A 17,253-nucleotide genomic window follows, 5' to 3' on the forward strand; every position below is an offset into this window, starting at 1 on the left:
GAGCAAGAGGAAATCCCTGAGCCTTTTCTTGGAGTCTGAATACTCTTGGTCTTCCCAGTGGAAGTGTTCCCTCAAGGTATGCAAGGTTTCCCCAAAAGAGTAATCCTCTAGGGGGGAGACAGAGGGAATGGACTCCTCTGCATCAGAATCTTTGAAAGGGGAGTAAGAATGTTCCTGGTCCTCAGAATGCTCTGAAGTAATGGAGGCCTGGTCCGAGGAAGGGTATTCTTCCTCCACTCTGGGCCTTTTGTCCGAGGGGGGTTGAGAACCCCTGATAAGTGTAATCAAATCCTCAGCCATTTTGAGCATCTGCTTTTTAGGCATGGGGCCTTGAGAGGGGCCCTGTGGAGCTTGTCTTTTAGAATGCATGGCTGCTTTAGATTTAGTGTAAGCCTTAATGGAAAAAGAAGAAAAGGTGGCAGGCCTGTCTGAACTCTGAGTTTCCCCACCAAGTGTGACTTCGGTATCTGTAGTCGGGGTGTGGGCCGAAGAGCCTGCGACCTCGGGCACAGAAGACACCGCTAATGAAGTGTCATCGGTAGTCAGGGGCTGCGTAGGCGCCTCGCTGAGAACCGGAGCACATATAGTCGGCTTTAGCGTGGTGTCTGTAGAAGTCGCGGATCTCGTATGTCGGTCCTTATATTTACGTTGTTTACTCAAAATTGGAGTCGGAGTATCCCACGACATGTTGTAATTAAACTTTTTGCCAAAATAGTGTTGGGCGAACTCCGCCTGACGCTTAATAGTGCGTCTGTTGAATGTAGCACAAAAACGACAGGCTGAGACGTCGTGGTCTGGGCCTAAGCAAGCTATACAGAGGGAATGGAAATCCTTATGCGGTATTTGCTTCCCACATGAAATGCAATTATTAACTTTGTCTGACATCGGTCTGAGGCAAGAAAAGTTTCCCCAACGGGGTACACAGCTTTCAAGAAGTCTTCGGTTGAAAAATATTCGTAATCTCAGGAGCTGGCTGACCGGCACTTGCGAACTGCTTCTGCTTCGGGCACCGCACGGCAAGAAAGACTGAAGAAAATGGCGTCGGCTGGTTCTTTTATACCCCTGTCGCACTGACGTCAGGGAAGAAGCGATGACAACCGACGCCGGACCTAGACTTTGGAATTCGGCCGACCGAGGACCCGCCTGACGGCAGGAAAACCCATCTGTTATGACTGCAGCTGTATGCACGATGATCATCAACGCCTGCTCTAGCTGCTCCTTTTGATGCATGACAAATGAGATGCATGGAGGAGTTAGAAATAGATTCAATGGTAGCTAATTGAGAGGCCACTTTGTCATGGACCTCATCAGACACAGCACCAGCCAAAGTTTCAGAGAGCTCAGAGATTAAGTCTTTTTGAAGCCGGGTAAAATGTGCCATGTAGTTCAGAGCCCTGATTGCAAAGGTCCCTGATGCAAAGGTACGCTTCCCAATTCTGTCCAGAGCCTGAGACTCTCTGTTGGGCGGATGAACAGTCTGACTTTCTTTGTCCATCAGGTCCTTTTTAGTTGCGGCCACCACCACCAAGGCATCTACCGGAAGACCTTTGGACCAATGGGGGTCACTCTCAGGAGGGGACAAAATTTTATCTGGTCTCAGCGGAATGGCCTCAACTGTGTCAGGAGCCTTCCATGCAAGCTGCACAATGAGACGGATCAGTTAGTCGACAGGGAGGGTAACCCAGGAGGTAGGGAGCCGGGCACGAAAGGACTGCAGGAACACAGCGTCTTCAGAGGTTGGGTTAGAGGGCTGCCAATCACCTTTCTGTTTCAGGATTTCTAGGATATCTCCGAAGGATACCTCAGAGGGTGATCTAGAGCACCCTTCACCATCATCCAAGTCTGTGTCTTCAGTGAGGGACACCTCAGTGGAGTCCATGTGTTTCCTCTTACAAGAAGACTTCCGATGAACTTCCTCAGAGGGAGGAACTAGGGAAGACAGCTCAATAGGGGCCTCCTGTGGGGGTAAGTCCTGAGGCTCTCATGCCCGGTGTTCTTGTGTAAAAAGTGAAGGCACTGATAGTATAGAAATGTCAGCTGATGCAATAGTCTTCTCCCGACTCGGAGTCCCTGGACGGCTGCGAAAAGCCGAAGAAGGGGCACCACAGTTAGCTTCCTGGGTAGTGGCAAGAGAATCCTGCCACAAAGGCAACTGAGGCTCCTTAGTGAGATCCAAAACGGGAACTGCAGGTGAAGACTGTGCTATAGTAAGGGGCTTTCAAGATAGTGACGGGGGCTCTGATGAAGAATGGTCACCTCCAGAGGAAATACAGGTCCTGGGAGGAAGAATACCTCTAGTCAGAAGCAACTGATCCACAAGACACAGCACATCATGTTCAGAGAGGCTTCTAGTGGATCTCACAGACATAGCTGAAGGAGAACAGGTCTATCCAAAGTCGGAACAAGTTCGGTGCCCACAACGGTGGGAGTATGTACCACAAAAAGAGGAGATGGCATGGCCTGAACAACAGTAGTGTGCCCTGAGGGAACCATCAGTGCTGAAGGTAATGTCTGCACCAACGAGGTCGGTACCAAAGTGGTAACTGGTGGTGTCGAGAGAGTCTGCAACAGAAAGGGAATGGCTGGTGTAGAGCGAGTAGTCGGTGCCGAATCGATGGTCTGAACAGAGAGGGAGACTGGCGTCGACACACCTACTGGCGCAGACAAAAACTGCATGGACTGTACTGTTGGTGCTGATGAAGGAGTCTGAACCGAGGAGCCCCTCGTTTCCGACGCTGTATGAGGCACACTACTCTGTGCCAAAAAAGTAGATGGCACCGATGGACTCAGAACCGAATAACTAGGCTTTGAAATCGTCTGTGCCGAAGAGGCCAAATCTGTAGTGGAAAGCTTAGGTTTTTTTGGTCTCGGTTCCACAGGGCCTCCAGCCGGAGAGGATGGAAGAGACTTAGATTTTTTTATAATCATCACTCCTTTTCTTGTGGGAGCTTGGAGGGGATGAGACCTCCGTCCCAGAAATAACCTCTGAAAAGGAAAATTTAAGTAGCCCCTTTAAAATCAGCTTATTCTTTCTTTCAATGACAGTCCTATTAGTGAAATTCTTACAAATCCCACAAGGCGAGTCAACTGTTAAATGAGGCACACCTAAACAATAAACACATAAAATATGTGCATCAGAGACAGGCAATTTATGGCCACATTACACACATCTTTTAAAAACTGGACTGCCTTTTCTATCTGTCATAGTAAAGAAAGGGAAAGAAGGGTTACCAAAAAGGAACTACCCGAAGGTAAGGCCCAGAAAGATTTACCAATGATGGTAAAGGGAAAGAAATACCTCATCAGTAAAAGAAAGAAAAAAACAAAATAAGAACACAAGGAGTAGTCGCTAGGTGCAATAAGGTAAGAGATAACTAAATAACTAGTTTTTTTCCTCAAAAAGTTTAGTCAAATTTTTGAAAAGATCAAAAATGTGTACTTAGCTCAAGAGAAGTAGCCTGACACGACCTAACTGCGACGTGGCAAACGAAATCTGGGGTAACAGGGAGAGGGGAATTATGGGTAACAGTTTAGCTCGAGTGTTTGTGGCTGACATGAGCTTGGAAAATGGCTGGCTCGGTTCCGAGGATGGAACAGATACCCCATGCGTAAGGAATGAACGAGGATTAACATCATCAGATTGACTGTTTCCAGGTCCTGAGAATGTTGGCTCTAAAGACTTAAGCACCACTGAAGTTTCCTCATATGCAGTCTTGCATATGGAATTAGCAGAATACATGAGGCCGTGAACCCTAGGGCTTGCAGTATTTTTCTTGCAGATAGCTGGGTTTTGGTGGCCATTTGTTTGAAGTAGTTGATCAAATAGACCTGTTTTTCTGGAGTGAGAAAGATGTGTTCAAGCTTGCTCCCAGGAATACAATTTTTTGACTGGGCACCAGTTGTGATTTCTTTTCATTGATGGTCTACTCCAATGAAGTAAGGAGGCTTTTTACAAATGCCAGGTGCTGAAGGAGCAATTCCTGACTGTCCGCCTGAATCAGGCAATCATCTAAGTATGGGAAAATTTGTATATTTCTCTGCCTGCAGTATGCAATGGCTAGAGCCAGGCACTTTGTGAATACTCTGGGCGCAGTAGATAAGCCAAAGGGAAGTGTAGAGTACTGATGGTGCATAGAGCCTGCCCTGAAACGTAGATATTTCCTGCAAGACTCCCTTATGTGGATGCGCAGATAAGCTTCTTTTAAGTCTAGGATGTCTAACCAGGCATCCTTGGCTAGCATAGGGAGAAGCTGTTGCAGGGTAAGCATTCTGAATTTTGGGACCACTAGAAAGGTGTTGAGAATTGATAGATCCAGGACTTGGCACCAGGAGCCCTCTTTTCTGGGCATCAGGAAAAGTCTGGAGTAGAAACCCTGCCCCCTCTGTTCTACTGGAACAGGTTGAATAGCTGTGACACTGAGCAGGGAAAGTACTTGCTTTTGAGCCTCTGCCCACTGGTTTGGAGGAAGGTCTGGAAACCCTCTTGGGGTTGGCAGTGAATGGAAGTAGAATCTGTACCCCTGGGATACAATGTTTAGGACCCATCGGTCCTGAGTAATGGACATCCACTTTTTTGCATGAAGGGCAAGTTTTCCTCCTAGGGGCACAAGTAATTGGGCAGGGCTGGGAAGGATAATTGAAAAGTCATTGTGAACTCTTTCCATAAGGGGGCAGCTTACCACTCCCTGTTTTTGAGGTGGGAGCACTCCATTGTTTAGATCTCTGCATCCCTGAGACTGTAGTCTGGGTGGCCTGTTTCCCCTGGGTTTGGAGTGAGAAGGCCTGGAAGGGGCAGGAGAGGACCAATTTTTAGAAGGCCAATGCCTACTAAATTCTAGGTGGCTGCACTTGTAAGAATTCTTTAACAGTTTGCAGAGATTTAGCTTTTTCTTCCACCTTTTTAAGAACTTCTGCTTTGGTGCCAAACAAACAGTCCTTATTTAAAGGAGCATCTAGTAATTTTGATTTGACATGATCTGGCAATGTTTGTTCCTTCAGCCAAGCATGCCTTCTCAGTACAGACCCAGTGGCTGCAGCCCTGCAAGACGGTTCTAGGGCATCAAAGCCACACTGCAAGGTATGCTTACTAACTTGGTTTGCAGAATGCATTAACTCTTGTAAATCTTTATTTTCTGCACAATCTGGAAGTAATAACATTTTTGTTTAATTAGTTCCATAATATGTTGCTGGTACTTTAACATGTGAAAATGGCAATTCAATGCCCTGATGGCAAGAGTTGCAGAGGTATATACCCTTCTTACCCCATCTGTCTTAAGCTCTGGAATCCCTGTCTGAAGGGGTAGGATTTTTGGCTGTGGTAGCCTTAATCCCTTTAGGTCCCTGGGAAATGGTCTCTGGATCCACAGTAGGATTCTTAAAGAGAAATTTGTGAGAATCAGGTACTCTGTAGTACCTGTCAGGTTTTCTAGGGGCTGGGGGTAAAGCGTCTGGTGTAAGACTGAATTCCATGAAGACATCATCTACAACATCCAGGACAGGGGGTAGAGCTAGAGGCCTATGCTGAGGCAACTCTAAAAATTCTCTGAGTCTCTTTTTGGACTTAGGGTAGTCCTGGCATTCCCAGCAGAAATGCTCTCAAAGTATGCAAGATTTCACCAAAAGAACAATCCTCTGGAGGGGAGGCAGAGGGAATGGATTCCTCTGCATCTGAATCCTCATAGGTTGATAAGGGCATGTCCTGATAATCAGAAGGGTCACAGTCAACAGACTCCTGGTCTGTAGAATCAGAATGAAACTCAATTATTTGTCTCTTAGCAGGGTAAGGCTTGCTACCTCTAATTAGGATAACAAGGTCTTCAGCCATTCTAAGCATTTGTTTTTGTGGCATGAGAGCTTGAACATGCGCTTTGGTTGTTGGTTTTCTAGGCATAGTGCATACTCTGGGCCTGAGAAACTTTGTAGTTTTAGCTAAATTCGAACATCGGTAGGTCGGAATACACCCTCAGAAGCCGGTGCCTGAACAGCGGCTCTGGACCCATCCAAGATAGAGACATCCGCAGGTTCCATAGTTGAAGAAGCATCTCGTGGCATACCGGACTCCGAATGGGTCTCAGCAGAGGCCTGCGAATCTGTAGAAGCAAGCATCAGGGGCTACAAAGGCGCCTCACTGAGTACTGGCTGACTGGCGACTAGCTCAACAGATACCGGCTGACTGGCGACTAGCTTAACGGAAGCGTCATCGGCAGTTTTGGACCTATGTCTTCATCTTTACGTTTTTTCAGAAGATCGGTAGTCGGATGGCTTATTGAAGCCATTTCGGAATACAGAAAAAGTACAGTTTTGTACCTACCATAAATGTAGATGTTCGAGTGTTCACACTGCTGCAGTCATTACACTTGGGTTATCCTGCCATCAGGCGGTCCCGCAGTCGGCCCGAATTCCAAAGTCTTGGTCCGGCATCGGTTGCTGTCGCTTCTTCCCTGACGTCAGTGCACCAGGGGTATATAAGATGCATCCGAAGCCATTTTCTTCAGTTTTTCTTGCCTCAGATGTCAGGTGCCCCCAAGGCAATACATATTGGCAATACATATTGCTAATCAAAAATATACAATAAAAACAATACCTTCAGTTACCAGCAAATACACCCCAAAGGTAGTACAGGATAAGTCCAGCTAGATCAGAGGGGATGGAGGGAGGGTAACCTGGACTGCAGCAGTGTGAACACTCGAACATCTACATGTATGGTAGGTACAAAACTGTACTATGTTCATCGTGTTACACTGCTGCAGTCATTACACTTGGGTAGAATCCCAAAGCTGAGGTTGGGTGGCTGGTCTATAAAGAATTAGGATTGGCTATGAGGCCCTGCAGAACTGCAGTGGCAAATCCTGCTCTGGATTTAGAGTAAAGAGGCAGGTGGTAATGCTTGGTAAAGGTGTGCACTGAACTCCAAGTTGCAGCCTCCAAAATGTCCTTGGTAGGTACTCCTCTGAGAAAGGCTGTTGAAGTGGCTGTTGCCCTGGTGAAATGTGGCCTAATGTTATTTGGGACTGATTTTTCCATGCTGTGTGTAGCAATACCGAATACAGTGTCCTATCCATTTGGATATAGTCTGCTTTGAGATAGCCTTGCCCTGTGATCCTGCAGCATATGCTACAAACAGTTGCTCAGTTTTCCTGAAAGCCTTTGTTTTGTCCAAGTAGAAGCGTAGCTGCCTGCATGTCCAAAGAATGCACAAGTTTCTCCCCTTTATTCTGGGGGTTTGGATAAAAAGTTGGCAAATGGATGGTTTGGTTAAGAGCCACACTAGATACCACCTTTGGCATAAAGGTAGGGTTTGTCCTTAAAGATACCCTGCCCTGATGAAAAATTATAAAAGATTCCACTGCCATTAATGCCTGCAGCTCTGAGACTCTTCGTGCTGAAGTTACTGCCAGGAGCAGAGCTGTTTTCCATGATAAAAATTTTAGATCGGCTGTATTGGCTGGCTCAAAAGGTAGTAGGGTCAGTTTTTCCAAAACAAAATTGAGGTCCCAAGTTGGTGTTGGTGCTCTCCGGGACGGTCTTATGTTTTTAGCCCCTCTGAGGTACTGCTTTAGCAAGGGGTGAGAGAATAAAGGAGGATCCGTGTTGTAATGTGCTGAAATGGCAGAGGCGTGGCTCTTAATTGATGAGAAGGATAGGCCTCTGTCCAGCATCTCAGTTAAGTATTGTCAAATCTGAGGAATGTTTGGAACAAGAGGGTCAAGGCTTTGAGCCTGGTTCCAGGCGCAGAATCTCTTCCATTTTTCTGAGTAAGCTTTCCTGGTGCTAGGCCTCCTGGCCTCCAAAATGACATCCATAACAGCTTTAGAGAGAGAGGTGTTGTCTGTTTGACTAATGTATCTGCCATGCAGCCAGGTTTAGGGTTTTGAGCTGACTGTGCAGGATCTGATTGTTTTGTTGAGTCAGAAGATGTGGAATTTGAGGCAAAATCCATGGTGGGCCTTCAGCCAAGTTCCTTAAGATAGGGTACCAGTGCTGGCACGGCCAGTCTGGAGCAATCAGGATCATCTCTGTTTTTTCTTGTCTGGCTTTTAGGAGTACCTTTGAAAGGAGAGGCAGTGGCGGGAAGGCATAGACTTTTAGGTTTTTCCAGCTGAACAGAAGAGCATCCACTTTCCATGCTTGTTTGTGATAAGTCCTTGTGCAGAATTTGTGTAGTTGGCAATTCAATGGGGAGGCAAAAAGATCTATGTCTGGGCATCCCTAATTTTGCGTTACCATGCTGAAGGTTTGTGGATTCAATTTCCATTCGTGAGGGTCCATGATATTTCTGCTTAAGTCGTCTGCCAGAGTACTATTCTTTCCTGGCAGGAATTGTGCTTGCAGGTGAACTTGATACGTTAGAGCTGTGTTCCACAAGGTCATGGCTTGCCTGCATAGGGGATAAGAATGAGTGCCCTCTTGCTTGTTTATGTACCACATTACTGTGGTGTTGTCTGTCTTTAGTAGTAATTGTCCTGGATGTAGACGGTCCTTGAAAGCTGCTAGGGCATTTTTAACAGCCAACATCTCTTTTTGATTGATGCGAAGATGCATCTGGTCTGTGGTCCACTTGCCCTGAATGCATTTTCCTGCCATGTGTGCTCCCCAGACGTAATCCGCAGCATCTGTTGTTAGAGTTTGCCTGGCTGTGGGTTGGGTAAAAGGTTGACCCTTGTTTAGGTGACATGCCTGTGCCCACCATCGGAACTCCTGTTGTAGGCAGGGAATCATTGGTATTACTGCTTCTAAACTGTGAGAGTGTTGAGTCCAAACACTTTTCAGGTACCACTGTAATTTCCTCATATGCAGTCTGGCATATGGTATTAGTATGCAGGATGCCATGAATCCCAGGGTCTGCAGAATTTTTCTTGCAGGGAGATGGGACTTTCTTGCCAGCAATTGAAAATACTGAGTTAGTTGAACTTGTTTGTCTGGCGTGAGGTAAGCCATCTGGGCCGTTGTATTTAAGCTGGCACCCAGGAATATAATCTGTTGCAAGGGCACTAGTTTTGACTTCTTTTTGTTTACTGTGTACCCTAGAGAAATTAACAGCTTTTTACAAACGCCAGATGCTGTAGAAGAATGTCCTTTGTCTCTGCTTGAATGAGGCAGTTGTCCAGATATGGATATATTTGAATTCCTTTTTGTCTGCAAAATGCAATTACTGGTGCCAGGCACTTTGTGAAGACCCTGGGCGCAGTAGATAAGCCAAAGGGCAGTGCAGAGAATTGGTAGTGCACTGTACCAGCTTTGACTCTGAGGTATCTTCTGCAATTTTGTCTGATAGGGACATGCAGGTATGCCTCTTTGAGGTCCAGAGTAACAAGCCAAGCCTTCTTGCCCAGCATGGGTAGAAGCGGCTGTAATGTCAACATTGTGAATTTCGGAATATCCAGGTAAGTATTCAGAATTGAAAGGTCTAGTATGGGCCTACAGGCCTTGTCCTTTCTGGGGACCAGGAAGAGTCTTGAGTAAAATCCTTGTCCTTGTTCCTGTTGTGGTACTTTTTGAATAGCTCTCATGTCCATGAGGGCTAAAATTTGTTTTTGTGCCTCTGCCCATTGATTTTGTGGCAGGTCTGGCATTCATTTTAGCCTTGGTAAAGTATGAAAGTGGAATCTGTAACCTTGAGACACAATATTCAGGACCCATTTGTCTTGGGTGATTGACAGTTTTGAGGAAAAAAGTGCTAGTTTTCCCCCTAAGGGGGCTTCCAAAAGGGACGTGCTTGGCGTACGAAGCATTGTGACTGTTTCCTGTAAGGTTGCGACTTGTCCTCACCACCTTTTGGGGATGAGGTGCCCCACTGTCATTGTTTGTTTGAGCCTTGGGGTTGAGATCTGCCTCTTGGGCGTCTGATTCTGCTTCTCTCTGGCCTGTCTGACACTGGAAAGGACCAGTTCTTTGTTGGCCAATTTCTGCTAAACCGAGGTGGCTGTACCTGTAAGAAATCCTTGACTGTTTGCATAGATTTAGCTGCATCTTCCATTTTCTTTAACACCTCTTCTGCCTTAACACCAAACAAAGTATTATGCTGTAAAGGAGCATCCAATAATTTTGCCTTAACATGATCAGGTAAACTTTGTTCTTTTAACCAAGCATGTCTTCGAATCACAGAACCTGCAACTGCGGCTCTACAAGAGGCCTCTAAAGAATCAAAACCACATTGCAGAGTATGTTTTCCCACCTGTTCAACTGCATGCAATAAATCTTGCTTTTCTTTACAACCAGGAGCTTCTGTGCTTGCAAGCATTTTCTGTTTTAACTGAGCCATTAAATATTGTTGGTACTTAAGCATGTGAAACTGGCAATTTAAAGCTCTTATTGCTAAAGTTGCAGAAGTGTATACTTTCTTCCCCATCTATCCAAAGCTCTGGAATCTCTGTCAGAGGGTACTGGATTTTTTGCAATGGAAGCCTTAACCCCTTTTGGACCCTGGGAAATAGTTTCTGGATCAGCAGAAGGGTTTTTGTAAAGAAATTTGTGAGAGTCGGGGACTCTATAATACCTATCTGGCTTGTCTGGAGCAGGGGGCAGAGAGTCAGGAGATAAACTGGATTCAGAGAACACATCATCCACAATATCTAGCACAGGCAAAATAGCCAGGGGCCTGTGTTGAGGCAATAAGAGGAAATCCCTGAGCCTTTTCTTGGATTCCAAGTAATCCTGGCTTTCCCAATGGAAATGCTCCCTCGTGGCATGTAAAGTTTCCCCAAAAGAATAATCCTAAGGAGGAGAGAATGAAGGGATAGATTCTTCAGCATCAGAGTCCTCACAGGGGGGTAGAGAATATCCCTGGTCTGAAGAGGAATCAGAGGAAATGGAAACCTGATCAGAGGAGTCATAGTCTGTATCCTGCCTAGGCCTTTTCTCGGGAGGGGGATGGGAACCCCTGATTAGAGTAACGAGGTCTTCGGCTATTTTAAGCATCTGTTTCTTAGGCATGGAGGACTGTCCAGGAGAATGCTGTACTTGTTTCTTTGTCTTTAATGGTGCCTTTGTCTTGGCTGTTGTTTTAATGGTAAGTTGTGAAGGTCTGAAAACACCCTCAGAAGCCGATGCCTGCTCAGCAGCTCTGGACCCATCTGAGGGATTAGTTTCCGTAGGCCCAATACCTTGAGTTTCCAGAGGCCTCGATGTCTCCATGTGGGAGTCGGAAGCAGCCTGTGGCTCTGAGGTATCAGGTGTCAGGGGTTGCGAAAGCACCTCACTGAGAACTGGCAAACCGGCGACTGGCCTAGAAGAGGTTTCGTCGTCGGTTTTGGACCTCGGATGCCTGTTTTTATCCTTGTCTTTGCGTTTTTTTCGGTATTGAGGTCGTCGGCTGATCCAACGGCATTGTATAATTGAACCTTTGGCCAAAAGTACAGTTTTGTACCTACCATAAATGTAGATGTTCGAGTGCTAATACAGCTGCAGTCATAACAGATGGGTTCTCCTGCCGTCACGCGGGTCCTCGGTCGGCCAAATTCCAAAGTCTAGGTCCGGCGTCAGTTGTCGTCGCTTCTTCCCTGACGTCAGTGCAACAGGGGTATAAAGGAACCAGCCGACGCCATTTTCTTCAGTTTTTCTTGCCCCAGATGTCAGGTGCCCCCAGAAGGAAGGCAAAACATAAATTTATTTAGTAAAGCAAATGCAATATAATCAAAAAACTGTAGTTGCAAGCAAATACACCATAAAAGAATACCCCAATGAGGTTGTATGAGGAGGTGTTAGCCATAAGGCCTGTCCCAAGAGGGGAAGGAGGGAGGGAAACCTGGACTGCAGCTGTATTAGCACTCGAACATCTACATTTATGGTAGGTACAAAACTGTACTATGTTCATCGTGCATACAGCTGCAGTCATAACAGATGGGTAGAATCCCAAAGCTAATAATGGTAGGTGATAGTGCTTGGAGAAAGTATGTACAGAACTCCAAGTGGCTGCTTCCAAAATATCTTTGGTAGGAACCCCCCTGAGGAAAGCAGCAGAGGTAGCTGTGGCCCTTGTGGAGTGAGATCTGATGCCTGTAGGTACAGTTTTACCATGAAAAGAGTAACAAAAACGTATGCAGTGGGCTATCCATTTTGAGATTGTCTGTTTGGTAATAGGCTTCCATTGAGCACCTGTAGCATAGGACACAAAGAGTTGCTCTGATTTTCTGAAAGGCTTTGTTCTGTCCAAATAATAACGGAGCTGTCTGTGAATGTCCAAGGAATGTAGTAGCCTCTCCCCTTTGTTTTGTGGATTAGGGTAAAAGGTAGGTAAGTGGATAGCCTGATTCAAGGCTACCCTGGATACTACCTTTGGCATAAATGAAGGATTGGTTCATAATGAAACTCTGTCCTGATGGAAAACGATGAAAGGCTGCACAGCCATGAGGGCTTGTAGTTCCGAAACCCTGCGTGCTGAGGTGATAGCTAGAAGGAAGGCTGTTTTCCATGACAAATATTGCAGATCTGTTGAAGCAGCTGGCTCAAAAGGAGGCAGGGTTAGTTTTTCTAGAATGAAATTGAGGTCCCAAGCCGGTACTGGTTGCTTCCTTGGGGGTTTTATATTCTTAGCCCCTCTGAGGAACTGTCTTAAGAGAGGGTGAGAGAATAAAGGAGGATAAGTGTTGTACTCTGCAGAAATGGCTGAGGCATGGATTTTGATGGAGGAGAATGAAAGTCCACTGCTTAGCAGCTCGGCTAGGTACTGTAGTATTTGAGGTAAATTCAGTATTCCAGGATTCTGACCCTTTTTCTGATTCCAGACACAAAACCGTTTCCATTTTGCGGAGTAGGCTTTTCTAGTAGAAGGCCTTCTGGCCTCGAAAATGACATCCTGCACCTCCTTGGAGAGTAGGGTCTGCTGTGAATTTAAGGAATTCTCCATGCAGCTAGATTGAGTGTTTTCAGCTGACTGTGAAGAGTTTTGAAGTTGTGCTGAGTCAGTAGAAGAGGCATTAGAGGCAGGATCCATGGTGGAGAATGCGTCAGGCTCCACAGGAGTGGGTACCAGTGTTGTCTTGGCCAGTCTGGAGCAATGAGAATCATCTTTGGTCTGTCTGCTCTGGCTTTTAATAGAACTTTGGCCAGCAGTGGAAGAGGTGGAAAGGCATAAACCGTCATTGTTGTCCAACTGAAAGAGATTGCATCCACTTTCCAGGCCTGTGGATGAAAGGTCCTTGAGCAGAATTTTGTCAATTGGTAATTTCTGTGGGTGGCAAAGAGGTCTATGTCTGGCCTTCCCCATGCTTGAATTATCATTGTAAAAACTTGAGGATGCAACTTCCATTTGTGTGGATCTGTCATATTTCTGCTCAGGTTGTCTGCCAGTGTGTTTTCCTTTTCTGGCAGGAATTGTGCTTGAAGTTGGATTTGCAATTCCAGAGCCGTGTTCCAAAGGGACATGGCTAGTCTGCACAGGGGATATGAATGAGTTCCTCCCTGTTTGCTTATGTACCACATCACTGTGGTGTTGTCTGTTCTTATCAATAGCTGCCCTGGATGCAGTAGGTCTTTGAAAGCCATAATAGCATTTATTACTGCTAGCATTTCCTTTTGATTGATGTGTAGGTGCTTTTCTTTTTGTGACCATTTGCCCTGAATGCACCGATCTGTCATGTGCGCCCCCCAGTCGTAGTCCGAGGCGTCTGTTGTGATGACTTGATTTGCTTGAGGCTTGCAGAATGGGAGACCTATGTTTCTTTGGCATGCTTGAGCCCACCACAGAAATTCCTTTTGAAGACATGGAATCAGTGGTATGACTGTTTCCAAACTGTGGCTGTGTTGAGACCATAAGTTTTTAGGTACCATTCAAGTTTCCTCATATGCAGCTTTACACATGGGATTAGTAGGATGCAAGATGTCATGAATCCCAGAGCCTGCAGGATTTTCCTTGCAGTCAGCCTGGTGAAGGTTGCCAGTTTTCTGAAGTATTGAGTTAATTGCCCTTGTTTCTCTGGCGTGAGGTAGGCCATCTTGGTGTTTGTATCCAAGCTGGCACCCAGGAAAATTATTGTTTGAGAGGGTATTAGTCTTGACTTCTTTTTGTTGACTGTGTACCCCAGAGATTTCAGCAACATTAATACAAACACCAGGTGTTTCAGAAGAGTGTGTTTGCTGTCCGCTTGGATCAGGCAGTTGTCCAGATATGGGTATATTTGTATCCCTTGAAGTCTGCAGAAGGCAATTACTGATGCCAGGCATTTCGTGAACACTCTGGGCGCAGTAGATAAGCCAAAGGGCAATGCAGAGAATTGATAATGGGATGAACCTGCAAGAAATCTGAGGTATCTTCTGCAATCTTGTCTGATTGGGACATGCAGGTATGCCTCCTTGAGGTCCAATGTCACCAGCCAAGACTCCTTGCCCAGCATGGGAAGAAGCTGCTGTAATGTGAGCATCTTGAACTTTGGTACGAGTAAATATGTGTTTAGGATGGATAGGTCCAAAATAGGTCTCCAATCTTTGTCCTTCCTTGGTACCAGGAATAGCCTGGAATAAAAACCTTGACCCTGTTCTTGTGCAGATACCTCTTGAATAGCTTTCATGTCCATGAGATCTGAAATTTGTTTTTGTGCCTCTGCCCTTTGATTGTGTGGCAGGTTTGGCATGCCTCTCATTTTTGGAAGGGTGTGAAAGTGGAATCTGTAGCCTCTGTCTATAATGTCCAGGATCCATTTGTCTTTTGTGACAATATGCCAATTTTTCAAAAATAATGCCAGTTTTCTGCCTAAAGGTGCTGCCATTTGAGCCTTGCTTGGCATGCAAAGGGGAAAGTCATTGAATCTGCTTTCTGAATGGCTGTGAACTATCCTCACTCCCTCTTGCTGTAAGTGTTTGCCATTGTCTGCCTCTAAATGATCCTTGAGATTGCCCTCTACCTCTCGGGCGCCTGTATCTACCTCTTTGAGGTCTGTCTGTGGCTGGAAAGGACCAATTTTTTGAAGGCCAATTTCTACTGAAACGTGGCGGTTGTACCTGTAGGAAATCTTTCACTGTTTGCACTGATTTTGCCTTTTCCTCCATTTTTTTAATACCTCCTCAGCTTTAACACCAAACAATACATCTTTTTGAAGAGGTGCATCTAGTAATTTAGCTTTGACATGATCTGGTAAGGTTTGCTCTTTGAGCCAAGCATGTCTACGTATGACATGATCCTGTAACAGCAGCTCTACAAGAGGCTTCTAAAGCATCAAAACCACATTGCAAGGTATGTTTACCCACTTGCTCTGCACTGTGCAACAAATCCTGCAACTCCTTCAAGTCTGGTTGTTCAGGTCGTGACATTTTGCTTTTCAACTGAGATAACAAAAACTGTTGATACTTTAACATATGGAACTGACAGCTTAATGCCCTCGTGGATAAAGTGGCCGAGGTGTATACCTTTTTCCCCCAACCTTTCTAAAGCTCTGGAATCTCTCTCTGAAGGTAATGGATTTTTGGCAGTGGAGGCCTTAATTCCCTTGGGACCCTGTGAAATAGTTTCTGGGTCAGCCGCATGGCTTTTTTATAGGAATTGGTGTGAATCAGGCACCCGGTAATACCTGTCAGGCTTGACTGGAGCTAGAGGTAAAGAATCTGGGTTAAGGCTTGCCTCTGAATACACATCATCTAATATGTCTAAGACAGGAGGTATAGCCAGAGGCCTGTGCTGAGGGAGCAAGAGGAAATCCCTGAGCGTTTTCTTGGAGTCTGAGTACTCTTGGCCTTCCCAGTGAAAGTGTTCCCTCAAGGTATGCAAGGTTTCCCCAAAAGAGTAATCCTCAGGGGGGAAGACAGAGGGAATGGACTCCTCTGCATCAGAATCTTCGAAAGGAGAGTAAGAATGTTCCTGGTCCTCAGAATGCTCTGAAGTAATGGAGGCCTGGTCCGAGGAAAGGTATTCTTCCTCCACTCTGGGCTTTTGTCCAGGGGGGGGGGGGTTTGAGAACCCCTGATGAGAGTAATCAAATGCTCAGCCATTTTGAGCATCTGCTTTTTAGGCATGGGGCCTTGAGAGGGGCCCTGTGGAGCTTGTCTTTTAGAATGCATGGCTGCTTTAGATTTAGTGTAAGCCTTAATGGAAAAAGAAGAAGAAGGCCTGAAGACACCTTGAGAGGTGGCAGGCCTGTCTGAACTCTGAGTTTCCCCGCCAAGAGTGACTTAGGTATCTGTAGTCGAGGTGTGGTCCGAAGAGCCTGCGACCTCTGGCACAGAAGACACCGCTAATGAAGTGTCATCGGTAGACAGGGGCTGCGTAGGCACCTCGCTGAGAACCGAAGCGCATGTAGTCGGCTTTAGCGTGGTGTCGGTAGAAGTCACGGACCTCGTATGTCGGTCCTTATCTTTACGTCGATTACTCAAAATTGGAGTCGGAGTATCCGACGACATGTAATTAAATGTTTTGCCAAAATAGTGTTGGGTGAACTCCACCCGACGCTTAATAGTGCATCTGTTGAATGTAGCACAAAAACGACAGGCCGAGACGTCGTGGTCTGGGCCTAAGCTTGGTATACAGAGGGAATGGAAATCCTTATGCGGTATTTGCTTCCCACATGAAATGCAATTATTAACTTTGTCTGACATCGGTCTGAGGCAAGAAAAGTTTCTAACGGGTACTTAGCTTTCTAGAAGTCTTTGGTTGAAAAATATTCGTAATCTCAGGAGCTGGCCGACCGGCACTTGCGAACTGCTTCTGCTTCGGGCACCGCGTGGCAAGAAAGACTGAAGAAAATGGCGTCGGCTGGTTCCTTTATACCCCTGTCGCACTGACGTCAGGGAAGAAGCGACGACAACAGACGCCGGACCTAGACTTTGGAATTCGGCCGACCGAGGACCCGCCTGATGGCAGGAGAACCCATCTGTTATGACTGCAGCTGTATGCACGATGAACATCTAGTGCAAAGCAAAATCAAAACGTCTTTTTATAGTGCGTTTGTTAAATCTAGCACAAAACTGACAACTAGTGACGTCGTGATCAGGGCCTAGGCATGGAATACAGTAAGAGTGGAAGCCCTTATGAGGTATTTGCTTCCCACAAGAAATACAATTATTAACTTTTTCTGACATCGGACTGAGGCAAGAAAAAAGTTTCCCCAACAGGGTACTTAGCTTTATTGAAGACTTCAGATCTGAAATTCGACTTAGAAAATCTAAGGAGTTGGCCGACCGGCACTTGCGAACTGCTTCTGCTTCGGGCACCGCGCGGTAAGAAAGACTGAAGAAAATGGCGTGGGATGCATCTTATATACCCCTGGCACACTGACGTCAAGAAAGAAGCGACAGCAACCGACGCCGGACCAAGACTTTGGAATTCGG

At 46.1% G+C, this 17,253-nt stretch overlaps 1 protein-coding gene across 1 annotated transcript in view; it reads right to left on the bottom strand.

The window, feature by feature from the left end:
• The window catches only part of ZNF341 (zinc finger protein 341), a 1,063,660-nt gene that overhangs the window by 212,719 nt on the left and 833,688 nt on the right, over positions 1-17,253 (bottom strand). The gene's annotated exons all lie outside the window — the stretch shown is intronic.

Source organism: Protopterus annectens, chromosome 12.part0 (genome assembly GCF_019279795.1).
Source record: "Protopterus annectens isolate FY-2018-M chromosome 12.part0, PAN1.0, whole genome shotgun sequence".
In the NCBI taxonomy this organism is placed as follows: Eukaryota; Metazoa; Chordata; order Ceratodontiformes; family Protopteridae; genus Protopterus; species Protopterus annectens.